General features: G+C 42.6%; 1 pseudogene; it reads right to left on the minus strand.

The window, feature by feature from the left end:
* Positions 1 to 6671: 6671 nt before the first annotated feature.
* Positions 6672 to 7410, minus strand: LOC128576235 (glutathione peroxidase 6-like; annotated as a pseudogene).
* Between the last annotated feature and the right edge of the window lie 9173 nt (positions 7411 to 16583).

Genomic DNA, 16583 nt, shown 5'->3' on the forward strand with positions numbered 1-16583 from the left:
TTTGTAAATTATCTATGTAGGTTGAATAAGGCTCATAAAAGGAAATTTGTGAAGGAATTTGCATGTGATCTAGTTGACTATGCATTGCCTTTAGAATCTTTTGGCTTGTAAGACTCTTTGAAGAAATGTTTTAAGCCTTTGATATTTGACAAATCTTCCAAAATCGAAACTCTAAATTTGGTCTTGTTGAAATATTAAGACCACGGAAAGTCTAAGAACGATATATTAGGCTTATTTTGTATGTTAAAAATGTATAGGAAATGTTGTCAAATATGAAATGGTGGTTAATTTTCTGTGAATTATGTTTATATACATGTTCCAATATTACAAAATATTGGTCTGTCCTAGTATATGTTGTCAGTAATAATTTTAAATCATCTCAGAAAGTGTTTTTGTAACTGGCTAAATCCAAAGTTTGGCCTCCAAATAAAGTAGTAGAAAAGGCTGGCAAGTTCTCTTGAATTCAAATTTCCAATGACTTTGAAGATTAAATACCATTGAACTAGAAGCAAACTTTCAAGGCTTTAATTAGAAAGCTAACAAGTGGGCAGCACCTATGGCTCAGTGGGTAGGGTGCCGGCCCCATATACCGAGGGTGGCGGGTTCAAACCCAGCCCTGGCTGAACTGCAACAAAAAAATAGCTGGGTGTTGTGGCGGGCGCCTTTATTCCCAGCTACTCGGGAGGCTGAGGCAAGAGAATCGCCTTACCCAGGAGCTGGAGGCTGCTGTGAGCTGTGTGACGCCACAGGATTCTACCAAGGGTGATAAAGTGGGACTCTGTCTCTACAAAACAAGAAAGAAAGAAAGAAAAGAAAGAAAGGAAAGAAAGAAAGGAAAGAAAGGAAAGAAAGGAAAGAAAGGAAAGAAAGAAAGAAAGCTAACATGTCCATAAGTATTGCTAACCTAACTTCAATTAGAACAGAAATTAGTTACATGGAACTGAGCTGATTTGTTATGGCTTCTTATCTGAAACATTGCTGAGCCTTTCTGTGTTCTGTTTTCTAGAAGTCAAGAAAACCATTTTCCATATTTTAAGTTATTTGTAGCTTTCAGCAATGTATGTACTTATGAGCAAAATTTAAAATACTTATTTTTTTCTCTTTCTTTGATTTCTCTGGAATGTGAAAACCATTTGTAAGTATTCATAATTTCTAACAATACAGTTATTTGCATAAGTTCAATAAGAATCTGTTTTGTTCTGTAGGACATGATGAAGAGCATTGGTTATTTTACCCCAGCTTTGACTGGAGCAGCATTTCCACTTTTATCTCTTCCTGAACCCAACTATCATTTGGCATAAGGTTGTTTAATTTCCAAGTCTTTGTGTGGGGATGAACATTTTTGTTGGAATTGAGCTCCACTTTTATTGCCTCGTGGTCTGAGAAGATACAAGATATAATTTCTATTCTTTTAATTTTTCTGAGGTTTGATTTGTATCCTAGGATGTGGTCAATTTTAGAGTACATACCATGGGTTGATGAGAAAAATGTATATTCCTTAGCTTTGGGATGGTTTGTTCTGTATTTGTATATTAATCCCATTTGTTCTAGGGTCAATTTTAAGTCCTTTGTATCTTTGTTTAGTTTTTGTTTAGAGGATCCGTCCATTTCTGTCAAAGGTGTGTTAAAGTTGCTGACTATTATGGTGTTGTGGGACATCATATTGCTCAGACCCGTCAAGGTCTGAGGAAACGTTGTCAAATATGAAACATTATAAATCTGGGAGGATTTAGGTTGGGTGCATAAATATTTAAAATTAAAATGTCTTTTTTTTTTTTCTTTTTAGAGACAGAGTCTCACTTTGTCACCCTCACTAGAGTGCTGTGGCATCACAGCTCACAGCAACCTCCAACTCCTGGGCTTAGGTGATTTTCTTGCCTCAGCCTCCTGAGTAGCTGGGACCACAACCGCCCACTACAACGCCTGTCTATTTTTTGTTGCAGTTTGGCCAGGGGTGGGTTTGAACCCACCACCCTCGGTATACAGGGACAGCACCCTAGTCACTGAGCCACAGGCACCACCTGGCTATTTATTTTATTTTATTTTTTTTGGTTGTAGTTGTCATTGTTGTTTGGCAGGTCTGGGCTGAATTCGAACCCCCCAGCTCTGGTGTATGTGGCTGGAGCCTTAGTCACTTGAGCTACAGGCACCAAGCCTGAAATGTCTTCTTGTTGAATTGTTCATTTAACTAGTATAAAGTGTCCATATTGCCTTTTTTAACTTCAGTTTACTTAAATCTGCTTATATCTAAAAATAAAATTGCAACCCCTTCTTTCTTCTGATTTCCATTTGCTTGAAATACTGTTTTTAATCCCTTAACCCTGAGTCTTGATTTGTCCTTCAAGTCTAGGTGTGTCTCCTAGAGACGGCATATGGGTGGCTTGTGCTTTTCATCCAATCAGCCAGCCTGTGCCTCTTTGGTGGTGAGTTCAGACCATTGACATATATTGAGAGAATTGATAACTGTGGTGAGTTCTATTCATCTTCTTTTGTGAAAGTCCATTTTTTAGTTTTATCCTTTGGGCCATTGTGCAAGCTGTGTTTTGGCTTTGACTTCTGGCTGTTTTGTTTGCAGGTGGTCCATTGTGGTGGTCAGTGTTAGGAACAGTTCAAAGTATTTCCTGTAGAGTTGGTCTTGTTGTGGCAAATTTCATGAGTGCTTGTATATCTACAAAAGATTTGATTTCTCCATCAATTTTGAAGCTTAGTTTATCTTATATTTTTATTTTTTTGAGACAGAGTCTTACTTTGCCACCCTCAGTAGAGTGTCTTGGTGTCACAGCTCACAGCAACCTCTAGCTCTTGGGCTAGGGAGATTCTCTCACCTCCGCCTCCCGAGTTGCTGGTACTACAGGTGCCTGCCACCACATCCAGCTATTGAAGTTTAGCAAGATACAGAATTCTGGGCTGAAAATAGTTTCGTTTAAGAATGTTGGGTTGCGGGTGGTGCCTGTAGCTCAACAGAGTAGGGCACCAGCCCCATATGCTGGAGGTGGTGGGTTCAAACCCAGCCCCGGCCAAAAACTGCAAAAAAAAAAAGAATGTTGGGTTGCCAATGTGTCTGTCCTTCACTCCTCCACTGTCTGCTGCCACTGCTGATACTGCCACTGCACGAATTGCCACAACCCCCAGCCTTGCGCATCGTTGCAACCTCCTCTGACAGTATTTAAAAGGCAAGTTTGGAAGTATTGCAACCTCTAAGAAATTGTTGTCGAACTGGGCACAGTGAGTCTAGGGAGATAAGACTCCAGGCATCTCTGGCTGGTGGTGTCTGCCTATAATCATTCCTTTGAGGTTACAGGAAGTCAGAAAGGGACTTCTGGACCCCAAGAGGAGGACAAAAACAGTGGAAAACTGGCAAGTGGTTGCGTGTGTTCGATCGACCTAATCCTGCTGGCAGCTGTAAGTACAAGCAACAGTGAGACTGCAAACCGGAAAGGCCTTACCTGTGAACTGTTTCAGTGTTTTTGGACTTGGCACTCAGTTGAACTGCCTTGGGAAAAGTTTGAGCAGGAGGGCAGAGAATTTTGGGCATTGTCTAGGGGCCCACACTGAGCCACTGAGCCGGAAGGAGCTAATAATGTTCGGCTATGGGCCGCAGGGAGCCATTGTGAGAGAACTGCCCCAGCAAGCTCCACCCTCAGGGTCACAGAGCAAGGATGGGGCAGTAGCTAGTAACCTAGTGACTGAGTAGCCTAAAGGTGGGGACTGAGCTGCCTTATAGCCTTAACCCTCAGGAGCAGAGTGAGACCGGTTTTCGCACACTGGAGCCTCGGGCTGTTGCCCTGGCTAGAGTGCTGTGGAGTCACAGCTCATAGCAACCACAAACTCCTGGGCTTGGCACCACCTGGACCTCCATAAGAGCTGCTCCACAACCCCCGACACACTTTCCACACCCGCTGGGCCGCCAGATGTCCTGACCAGGAACTGCAGGAGCTGCGCAACCCTGCGTCCTCCCTTCTGTACCCTTCCTGCCTCCACACCAGCCCGCTCATCTGGCCAGGGACTCTGGTAGCCACGTGCCCTCTGGAGCCCTCCCTCCCTCTGCGCAGAGCCCTTCTCCTGGCCGGAGACTGCTAGAACCTTGAGTTCTCTGTGCTAAACTCACTGGGCGCCAGACACTCCCAGAACCATGTGCACCACCTCCCGCCCTGTTGCTGGATCTGGGTGTGTCACACTCTGGAGCTGCTTCCACAACCAGAACTCCCTGGCTGGGGCAGCCCCAGAGGAACTACACAGGGTCACTCCCTACAAAGATCCAGCAACAATAGAGTGATCCTGCTGGGGTCTAATCTTGGAGAGACACCTCCCCAACTCTGAGGACGGCCAGAGGTAACGGTGAAAAACAATCATGAGGAGAAATCAACAGAAAAACTGGCAATACGAATAATCAGAACAGATCAACTCCCCCAAGGATCGATGGGGCAGACACAGCACAAGATCCCATGCACAAACAAATAGCTGAGATGTCAGAAATCGAATTCAGAATCTGGATAGCAAATAAGACCAAATTAGAATTCCAAGCAGTAACCCAAAAGATATCTCAAGAATTCAACCAAATGACCAAAGATTTTGACACATTAAGACAAGAAGTTGCAGCCCTCAAAGATCTGAGAAACACAGTAGAATCCCTCAGTACAGAATGGAGCAAACAGCAGAAGACAAAGCTTTTGAACGCTCCCAAACTCTCAAAGAGGAAGCGAAATGGAGGGCAAAAACAGATCACTCTCTCAGAGAGCTCTGGGATAATTCAAAGAAAACCAATATTTATCTCACAGGGATCCCTGAAAGCGACGAAGTGGCTTCACAAGGCACAGAGTCTCTTCTCCATTAAATTATGAAGGAGAACTTTCCAGACATGCCAAGAGAGTCTGAAATTCAGATAGCAGTTTCAGAACTCCAGCACGACTCAACCCAAATAAGAGATCCCCCAGACACATCATAATCAATTTCACTAAAGTTAATATGAAGGAGAAAATTCTGAAAGCAGCCAGACGAAAGAAAACCATCACCTACAAGGGCAAGAATATTAGAATAACTTCAGATCTCTCTGCTGAAAACTTTTAAGCTAGAAGAGGATAGTCATCGAATTTTAATCTCCTAAAACAAAATAACTTTCAACCCAGGATCATGTACCCAGCTAAACTGAGTTTCATTTATGACGGAGAAATTAAATACTTCAATGACATTCACATGTTGAAGAAATTTGCCATAACTAAACCAGCTCTCCAGGATATTCTCAGACCTATCCTCCATAAAGACCAGCATAATCCTCCACCACAAAAGTAAACCCACCCAGAAAATTTTGATCAAATTCCAACTTCCACAGTCGCAAAAGGATTAAAAATGTCCACCAGACTCTCGAAAGGCTTATCAACACTCTCAATTAATGTGAATGGTTTAAATTGTCCTCTAAAGAGGCACAGGTTGGCTGACGGGATACAAAATCTCAAGCCAGATATCTGCTATATACAAGAATCGCATCTTACATTAAAAGACAAATGTAGACTCAAGGTGAAGGAATGGTCATCTATACTCCAGGCAAATGGAAAGCAGAAAAAAGCCGGAATTGCAATCCTATTTGCAGGTGCAATAGGTTTTAAACCAACCGAAATAAGAAAGGATAAGGATGGACACTTCATATTTGTTAAAAGTAATACTCAGGCGGCACCGTGGCTCAAGGAGTAGGCACCCGTCCCATATGCTGGAGGTGGTGGGTTCAAACCCAGCCCCGGCCAAAAACCACAAAAAAAAAAAAAGGTAATACTCAATATGATGAGATTTCAATTATTAATATTTATCCACCCAACCAGAATGCTCCTCAATTTATAAGAGAAACTCTAACAGACATGAGCAACTTGATTTCCTCTGGTTCCATGGTAGTTGGAGATTTTAACACCCCTTTAGCAGTGCTGGATAGATCCTCCAAAAAGAAGCTAAGCGAAGAAATTTTATTTTTTTTCAGGTTGCTGCACAGGGGTTTTTAATTCGAGACTGATAAGAATGAGTTTAACAATGGGGAGACTCAGGGTCAGAAGAAAGCCTATCATTCAGAATAAAGGGACATCCCTGCCCAGGTGCCATGACCTGAATGCACTAAGGGACAGGCACCAAGGAAGGCTCTGGTAGGGTCTGACCCAGAGAGGTTTTGAGACCCACCACCATGAAGATGCCCCTCCCTTCTGTGAGTGAGGTCTCTGCTCTCACTCTGTCTTCAGAGATTCTACAAGAAAACTTCTGGGTGGCAGAAGAACAGAGAGAACTAATTAGGATGGGAACAGTTTAACAAAACAAGCCTAACTTAAAGGAGAAAAGAGGACCTAGAGAGTCTTGCTGCCAGTTCCTGCTTTTCTTAAACCTTCAGGACGGGGGAAGATAGATGTCAAAGCTTCTAGGGATTGCTTTCTTATGCATGGGCAGTCTGAACGATCTACCCTAAAATATAATTTTCCTCTGGAATAAATTTGGAAAAAAAATTGTATTTCAGGATCAGAGTAGGAGAGGTAAGTTTTCTTTCCCTTAATCTTCAAACACACACATGCACATACACACCAATGCACTCCCACATATTATTCACACACAGATTTATACACAGCTACACACAAGTATAAGCAGCTGCTTGGATTGTACCAAATGGTTTGGTCACATGGAAGCTAGATAGGAAGGGGGGTGGAGCAAAGACAATTGTTTGTTAGATAAGTCCTTCAGGTGATCAGCAGGTGGAACTTCTGCCAGCACTGGCCCTTCCTACTAAGCATCCTGCTTTAGGTACTCTTGAATGTCTGACTTGACTGTGCTGACTGGAGCCCGGTGGTACCAGTGCATGACAGGAACTCCATTAGGTCCCACCAGGAACTTCTCAAAGTTCCAGCAGATGTCATGGACCTTCATGGGCTCCCAGAAGAGTTGCTTTGATGAGCCCAGAAGATCAGAGGTCGGAGGGCAGGAGTTCTTCAGGAAAGTGAAGACTTTCTGTTCATTCTCTCCATTCACATCCCCTTTTTCAAAAAGCTGGAAATTGGGGACAAAGCCTCCACCTGGACGCACATACTTGAGCCCAGAAAGGATCTCTTCTGAGTTCTTTCCTGGTTCTTCTTTTCCAAACTGATTGCAGGGAAAGCCCAAAATAATGATACTCAAATCTCTCAGGTCCTCTTGTAGTGCATTCAATTCAGGGTACTGAACTGCCAAGCCTCAGTAGGTGGCCACGTTGACAAAGAGGACATGCTTGCCTGCATACTGCTTAAAGTGGATGTACTCGCCATCCAGGGTGAGTGCTCCATACTCATAGATGGTGCCTGCCACATCCTTGTTGCAATCCACCTTCATTTTTTCTGGCTTTAGAATCGGCTGAGTGAAGCCCACTAGGAACAGGGGGAAAAAACAGGAGGCCCAGAACTGCCAAATCATGGCTCCTACTAGGAGGACTAGGTAAGTCTGGGGTCCCCAGGAATCTTAGCCCCTTTTGAATCCCTGGAAGGGGCTGGTTTGAAGATGCGCTCTCCAATCACAGAGCAGCATTCATGCATCCCACAGTCTCCCCACCCCCACCCCTGCATCTGAAACATGAGACTTGCGCATGTTCTGGCAGGAAGGTGGAGATTTCCCTCTTTGGAACCTGAGGTACTCACCCTACCCTCTCTAAGTGATTGGCCAGCAAAGAAATTTTAGATTTAAACTTACCCATTCAACATCTGGACTTAACAGACATCTACAGAACATTTCATCCCAACAGAACTGAATACACATTCTTCTCATCAGTCCATGGAACATACTCCAAAATCGACCACATCCTAGGCCACAAATCTAACCTCAGAAAATTTAAAGAATTAGAAATTATTCCTTGCATCTTCTCAGACCATCATGGAATAAAAGTTGAACTCAATAACAACAGGAACCTGCATACAAAAACATGGAAGCTAAACAACCTTATGCTGAAGGATAGATGGGTTATAGACGAGATTAAGAAGGAAACCACCAAATTTTTGGAACAAAACAACAATCAAGACATGAATTACCAGAACCTCTGGGATACTGCAAAGGCAGTTGTAAGAGGGAAATTTATAGCACTGCAAGCCTTCCTCAAGAAAACGGAAAGAGAGGAAGTTAATAACTTAATGGGACATCTCAAGCAACTGGAGAAGGAAGAACACTCCAACCCCCAACCCAGCAGAAGAAAAGAAATAACCAAAATCAGAGCAGAATTAAATGAAATTGAAAACAAAAGAATTATACAAAAGATCAATAACTCCAAAAGTTGGTTTTTTGAAAAGATCAATAAAATAGATAGATAGTTCCTTTGGCCAACCTAACCAGGAAAAAAAAGAGTAAAATCTCTAATTTCATCAATCAGAAATGGTAACAATGAAATAACAACAGACCCCTCAGAAATTCAAAAAATCCTTAAAGAATACTACAAAAAAGTCTACTCTCAGAAATATGAAAATCTTGGGCGGCGCCTGTGGCTCAGTCGGTAGGGCGCCGGCCCCATATACCGAGGGTGGCGGGTTCAAACCCGGCCCCGGCCAAACTGCAACCAAAAAATAGCCGGGCGTTGTGGCAGCTGCCTGTAGTCCCAGCTACTCGGGAGGCTGAGGCAAGAGAATCGCTTAAGCCCAGGAGTTGGAGGTTGCTGTGAGCTGTGTGAGGCCACGGCACTCTACCGAGGGCCATAAAGTGAGACTCTGTCTCTACAAAAAAAAAAAAAAAAAAAAGAAATACGAAAATCTGAAAGAAATTGACCAATACCTAGAAGTATACCACCTATCAAGATTTAGCCAGAACGACGTGGAAATGTTGAACAGGCCTATATCAAGTTCTGAAATAGCATCAACTATACAAAATCTCCCTAAAAAGAAAAGCTCAGGACCAGATGGCTTTACGTCAGAATTCTACCAAACCTTTAAAGAAGAATTAGTAACTATATTACTAAACCTCTTCCAAAATATAGAAAAAGAAGGAATATTACCCAACACATTCTACGAAGCAAACATCACTTTGATCCCCAAACCAGGGAAAGACCCAACAAGAAAAGAAAATTATAGACCAATATCACTAATGAATATTGATGCAAAAATACTCAATAAGATCCCAACAAATAGAATCCAACAACACATCAAAAAAATTATACACCTGGGGGGTGCCTGTGGCTCAGTGAGTAGGGCACCAGTCCCATATGCCAAGGGTGGTGGGCTCAAACCCAGCCCTGGCCAAACTGCAACAAAAAAATAGCTGAGTGTTGTGGCAGGCGCCTGTAGTCCCAGCTGCTTGGGAGGCTGAGGCAAGAGAATTGCGTAAGCCCAAGATTAGAGGTTGCTGTGAGCTGTGTGAAGTCATGGCACTCTACCCAAGGATGGTACAGTGAGATTCTGTCTCTACAAAAAAAAAAAAAAGAAAAAAAGAAATTATACACCACGACCAAGTGGGATTTATCCCAGGGTCTCAAGGCTGATTCAATATACGTAAATCTATAAATGTAATTCAGCACATAAACAAACTAAAAAATAAGGACCATATGATTCTTTCAATTGATGCAGAAAAAGCTTTTGATAATATCCAGCATCCTTCATGATCAGAACACTTAAGAAAATTGGTATAGAAGGGACATTTCTTAAACTGATAGAGACCATCTACAGCAAACCCATAGTCAATAATCGTACTGAATGGAGTTAAATTGAAATCATTTCCACTTAGATCAGGAACCAGGCATGGTTGCCCATTGTCTCTATTGCTCTTTAACATTGTAATGGAAGTTTTAGCCATTGCAATTAGGGAAGAAAAGGCGATCAAGGGTATCCACATAGGGTCAGAAGAGATCAAACTTTCACTCTTCGCAGAGGATATGATTGTATATCTGGAAAACACTAGAGATTCTATTACAAAACTTTTATTTTTATTTATTATTATTTTTTTTTTTTGTAGAGACAGAGTCTCACTTTATGGCCTTTGGTAGAGTGCCGTGGCCTCACAGCAACCTCCAACTCCTGGGCTTAAGTCATTCTCTTGCCTCAGCCTCCCGAGTAGCTGGGACTACAGGTGCCCGCCACAACGCCTGGCTATTTTTTTTTTTTTTTTTGGTTGCAGTTTGGCCGGGGCCGGGCTTGAACCTGTCACCCTCGGTATATGGGGCCGGTGCCTTACCGACTGAGCCACAGGCACCGCCCTACTACAAAACTTTTAGAAGTGATCAAGGAATACAGCAATGTCTCAGGCTATAAAATCAACACCCATAAATCTGTAGCCTTTATATATACCAACAATAACCAAGCCAAAAAAACAGTCAAGGACTCTATTCCTTTCACAGTAGTGCCAAAGAAGATGAAATATTTGGGAGTATACCTAACAAAGGATGTGAAAGATCTCTACAAAGAGAACTATGAAACTTTAAGAAAAGAAATAGCTGAAGATCTTAACAGATGGAAAAACATACCATGGTCATGGCTGGGAAGGATCAACATTGTTAAAATGTCTATACTACCCAAAGCAATATATAATTTTAATGCAATTCCTATTAAAGCTCCATTGTCATATTTTAAAGATCTTGAAAAAATAATACTTCGTTTTATATGGAATCAGAAAAAACCTCGAATAGCCAAAACATTACTCAGCAATAAAAACACAGCAGGACGGATCACGCTACCAGACCTGAAACTGTACTATAAATCGATAGTGATCAAAACAGCATGGTATTGGCACAAAAACAGAGAAGTAGATGTCTGGAACAGAATAGAGAACCAAGAGATCAACCCAGCTACTTACTGTTATTTGATCTTTGACAAGTCAATTAAAAACATTCAGTGGGGAAAAGATTCCCTATTTAACAAATGGTGCTGTGTGAACTGGCTGGCAACCGGTAGAAGATTGAAACAGGACCCACACCTTTCACCATTAACTAAGATAGACTCTCACTGGATAAAAGATTTAAACTTAAGACATGAAACTATAAAAATACTAGAAGAGAGTGCAGGGAAAACTCTTGAAGGAATCAGTCTGGGTGAATATTTTATGAGGAGGACTCCCCAAGCAATCGAAGCAGTATCAAAAATACACTACTGGGACCTGATCAAACTAAAAAGCTTCTGCACAGCCAAGAGCATAGAAAGTAAAGCAAGCAGACAGCCCTCAGAATGGGAGAAAATATTTGCAGGTTACACCTCTGATAAAGGTCTAATAACCAGAATCCACAGAGAACTCAAACGTATTAGCAAGAAAAGAACAAGTGATCCCATCTCAGGGTGGGCATTTGAAGAGAAACTTCTCCAAAGAAGACAGATGCACGATCTACAAACACATGAAAAAAAGCTCCTCATCCTTAATCATCAGAGAAATGCAAATCAAAACTACTTTGAGATATCACCTAACCCCAGTAAGAGTAGCCCACATAACAAAATCCCCAAACCAGAAATGTTGGCATGGATGTGGAGAAAAGGGCACACTTCTACACTGCTGGGTGGGAAGGCACACTAATACGTTCCTTCTGGAAGGATGTTTGGAGAATACTTAGAGACCTAAAAATAGACCTGCCATTCGATCCTATAATTCCTTTACTAGGACCCAGAAGACCAAAAGTCACAATGTAACAAAGACATCTGTACCAGAATGTTTATTGCAGCCCAATTCACAATTGCTAAGTCATGGAAGAAGTCCAAGTGCCCATCGACCCATGAATGGACTAGCAAATTGTGGTACACATATACCATAGAATATTATGCAGCCTTAAAGAAACATGGAGACTTTACCTCTTTCATGTTTACATGGATGGAGCTGGAACATATTCTTCTTAGCAAAGTATCTCAGGAATGGAAGAAAAAGTATCCAATGTACTCAGCCCTACTATGAAGCTAAATTATAGCTTTTACATGAAGGCTATAACCCAACTATAGCACAAGACTATGAGGAAAGGGCCAAGGAAGGGGAAGGGAGGGGGGAGGTAAGGGTAGAGGGAGGGTAATGGGTGGGGCCACACCTACAATACATCTTAGAATGGGTACAGGCGAAACTTACTAAAGGCAGAATACAAAGGTCTACATACAATAAGTAAGAAAACGCCATGAAGGCTATGTTGAACAGTTTGATGAAAATATTTCGGATTGTATATGAAACCAGCACATTGTACCCCTTGATTGCACTAATGTACACAGCTATGATTTAACAATAATAATAAAAAAAGAATGTTGGGTTGGGGCTTGGTACCTGTAGCTCAAGTGGGTAAGGTGCCAGCCACATTCACCAGAGCTGGCAGAATCCAGCCCAGGCCCGCCAAACAACAATGACAACTACAACCAAAAAATAGTTGGCAAACTGTAGTCCCAGCTACTTGAGAGGCTGAGGCAAGAGAATTGCATAAGCCCAAGCGTTTGAGGTTGCTGTGAGTGGTGATGCCATGGCATTCTACCCAGGGTAACAGCTTGAGGCTCCATCTCAAAAAAAAAAAAAAAAATGTTGGGTTGGGACCCATAGCTCAGTGCGTAGGAACACATACTCAGAGGCTGGTGGGTTCGAGCCTTGCCCGGGCCAGCTAACCAACAATGAGAGCTGCAATCAAAAAAGAGCTGGGTGTTGTGCCAGGCACCTATAGCCCCAGCTGCTCAGGAGGCTGAGGCACAAGAATCGCTTAAGCCCAAGAAAGAGTTTGAGGTTGCATTGAGCTGTGACACCATGGCACTCTACCGAGGGTGACATTGTGAGATGCTGCCTCAAAAAATAATAATAGCCAGGTGTTGTGGCTGGCACCTGTAGTCCCAGCTACTTGGGAGGCTGAGACAAGACAATCGCTTGAGCCCAAGAGTTTGAGTTTGCTGTGAGCTGTGACACCACGGCACTCTAACCAGGGCAACAGTTTGAGACTCTGTCTCAAGAAAAAAAAAAGAATGTTGAAGGTGGGCTCTACGCCTGTAGCTCAGCAGCTAGGGCGCCAGCCACATGTGCCAATACACCAAGGCTGGTGGGTTCAAACCCAGATGGGCCTGCCAAACAATGACAACTATAACAAAAAAATAGCTGAATGTTGTAGCAGGCACCTGTAGCCCCAGCTACTCAGGAGGCTGAGGCAAGAGAATCACTTAAGCCCAAGAGTTGGAGGTTGCTATGAACTGTGATGACACAGCACACTACCAAGGGTGACATAGTGAGACTCTGTTTCAAAAAAAAAGAAGAGTCTGCTGTCATCCTAATGGCTCTGCCTCTGTAGGTCAGTTGGTGCTTATTTCTGGCTGCTTGCAGACTTTCTTTCTTTTCTCTCTTACTTTCTTTCTCTGTCTCTCCTTTCTTCTTTCTCTCTCTCTCTCTCTCTCTTCCTTTCCTCACTTTGTTACCCTCAGTAGAGTACTGTGGCATCACAGCTCACAGCAACCTCCAGCTCTTGGGCATCACCTCCCAAGTAGCTGGGACTACAGGTGCCTGCCAGAACGCCTTGCTATTTTTTGTTGCAGTTTGGCTGGAGCCAGGTTCGAATCCACCACCCTCAGTATATGGGGCCAGCACCCTACTCACTGAGCCACAGGAGCCTCCCAGAATTTTTTCTTTCATCTGGACTTTGGACAGGTCATTACAATGTGTCTTTGAGAGGCTCTGTTTGAGTTGAGATGACCCAAAGTTTGATATTCATTTGAGAGGAGTGTCTGGGGGTCTTTAGTAAAACTTGAGAAGTTTTCCTTTGTGATGGTCTCCAGCAGGGCTTCCATTCCTTTGGGACAATCTTCTTCTCCTTCAGGAATCCCTATTATTCGTATATTTGTACACTTCATGGAGTCTCGTAGTTCTCTAAGTTCTCTAAGTCTCGTAGTTCTCTGCTTTCTCTTTCTTCTCTTCTGTCTGTTTAAGTATCTGAGTTAACTTGAGAACTTCATCCTCTAGCTCTGAGGCTCTTCCTTCTCCATGGTCTGACCTATTTTTGATACTTTCTTCTGCTTCTTTACATTCCCCAATTGACTCCTTCATTTCCTTAAGCTCCGCCATGTATTTCTATAGTCTACATATCTCTTGTCCAACTTTCGGTTCTGTCTTTCCATTTTTTCATCCATTCCTTTCATTGTCTTTATGATCCATATTTTAAATCCGCTTTCTGTCAAATCCATTAATTCTTTATAGGTGGAGTCTTCTGCAGTAGCTGCCTCATGGTCCCTTGGGGGGAGTTCCTGTTTTGGGTTTTCATGTTGCTTGAATTTTTCTATTGGTTCCTCCTCATGTGCTCTTCTTGTTCACCTCCTCTTCCTACTTTATTCTTATCACTGCCTCCTTTTTTTAAAATAGAAGTCCTTAATCTTGATGACAGTATGTTGCAATGTGCTGTTGGGACACCAGCGGGCACTATGTAGTTTTTGTTTGTTTGTTTTGAGACAGAGTCTCACTTTTTAAACCTCAGTATAGTGCTGTGGCATCCCAACTCACAGCAACCTCCAACACGCAAGGCGATTCTCTTCCCTCAGCCTCCCGAGTAACTAGGACCACAGGCACCTGCCATAATGCCCAGCTATTTTTTGTTGTAGTTTGGCTGGGGCCGGGTTTGAACCTGCCACCCTTGGTATATGGGGCCGGCACCCTACTCTCTGAGCCACAGGCACCACCTGGCACTGTGTATTTTTAGGAGACAGAGAGCACAGCCAGCAACCTCTATGGTCCTTATGTTTCCTCGGCATTCAGACCCTGCCAGGTTGGGAATTTAAACCTCACAAGAATCCTTCAGGGGCAGGTCTCACGATGCCCCCTGACTCCAGTACCTGTGGGATGCAGGAGTCCCTCAGCCTGTCCTAAGACTGGAGTTTTGATCCTGCCAGGAAGAATTAAGATGGCTGTGCTTTAGGTCCCAGCTAAGACCCTCTCATGACCTTCCCCCAGTGGCAGGCCCCTAGCTAGGGAGGGGCTTCTCAGTATGGCTCCCTTGCCAGCCACCAAATTTATGGCAAATCCACTCCAATCGGCATTCAAATCTGGTTGCCGTATACTATTCGAGTCTGCCCCTTCTTCCTAGCTTGCCATTCAATGTGCAGCTTCCGCCAACAACTGAAAACTCCAGAAAGGCTTCCTTCTTTACCAGGCCTCTGTAGGCAGCCAGCTGATCCAAGCTGGTCACAATCATTTGCCTAATTCACCAGATTCCCACCACTCCAGACCCCATGCTGTACCCAGCTCACCACCTCCTTGCTGAATTCCCTGAGCTATGACTCTGGGTAAGGTCCTTGTGCCAGGTATGGCTGGGTTCTCTTTTTCCCCATTCTAGGAGAGCTCAGCTGAACAATCCTTCTGGTCTGCCATCTTGTTCAACCTGGAATAGCATTTTCTTTTTTTTTTTTTTGTAGAGACAGAGTCTCACTGTACCGCCCTCTGGTAGAGTGCCGTAGCCGTCACACAACTCACAGCAACCTCTAACTCTTGGGCTTACGCGATTCTCTTGCCTCAGCCTCTGGAGCAGCTGGGACTACAGGCGCCCGCCACAACGCCCAGCTATTTTTTTGTTGCAGTTTGGCCGGGGCTGGGTTTGAACCCGCCACCCTCGGCATATGGGGCCGGCGCCCTACTCACTGAGCCACAGGCGCCACCCTGGAATAGCATTTTCTTTTTTTTTTTTTTTTTAAGTTTATATGGTGAATGTTTTCAAAGGAATTAAAGCACACAGCTTTTTCCTCATTTATACAACAGATGAATTCTGTCTGTGTACAGCAAACGGTTAGAAACTGAACTTATATATGCTATTTTAGAAATGAATGCTATAGCATTTACTTCATTGCTCCTACCACTGATTCCTAACATAAGCAAAGTACAGGCCTCATTCCTTAAATCTGCCTTTAAACACTAGCATTTTAAGTATAAGCTAGGTAGAAAATAGCATTATCGGGAAAAGGCCTACATACTCTACTTGGTCTTATTTAAAATGAGAATTGAATTCTTATTTAAGATAAGAATTACATGACAGAAAATTTACCATTTTCTGTAAAGAAAGCAGTGGGGTTATGGTTGCATTATTTAAGGAAGATCTAAAACGAAGACAATGAATCATTCATAGTTCGAATTAACTCCATATTGAATAACTGTGGACATCTCATCTACTTTATAATTTATGCTATATCAAAAAGTCAGAGGGACTCTATGTACATCAAATTTCAAACCTCATTCTCTTCAAAATATAAAAATGAATCCAAAATAAACTCTAATTGCGGTAGGTACTTCCTAAGTAGAAGACCAAATACCAAAGCTAATCTTGTCTTCCAATGTCTGATGTCTTTTGATATAAGATCTATCACTTAAGTAATCCCAAGACCAAGTAAGAAACTGCAGTTGTGATGGGTATTACCCTACTGTCAACCATATGTATTACATATTAAATTAAACCCAGCATTAAATATGCCTGTATAATTATGCAAAAAATGATAGCAGTGACGATGCTAATGAAAAAAGGACTGTCTTTTAATCCAAGAAGATTAAAGGGAAAAAATATAACAAGCAGAAAGCAGACAGAGTTGGACAATTTTTGAACAGGAAAGGTAATTTTAAACACAGAAATATAAAGAAAATTACTCCCTTATTTATGCTCTGTGGAAATTATATGAAACATTTATTTTATATATTGGACAAGAATAGAGCTAAGT

Source organism: Nycticebus coucang, chromosome 24 (assembly GCF_027406575.1).
Source record: "Nycticebus coucang isolate mNycCou1 chromosome 24, mNycCou1.pri, whole genome shotgun sequence".
NCBI classification, from domain to species: Eukaryota; Metazoa; Chordata; class Mammalia; order Primates; family Lorisidae; genus Nycticebus; species Nycticebus coucang.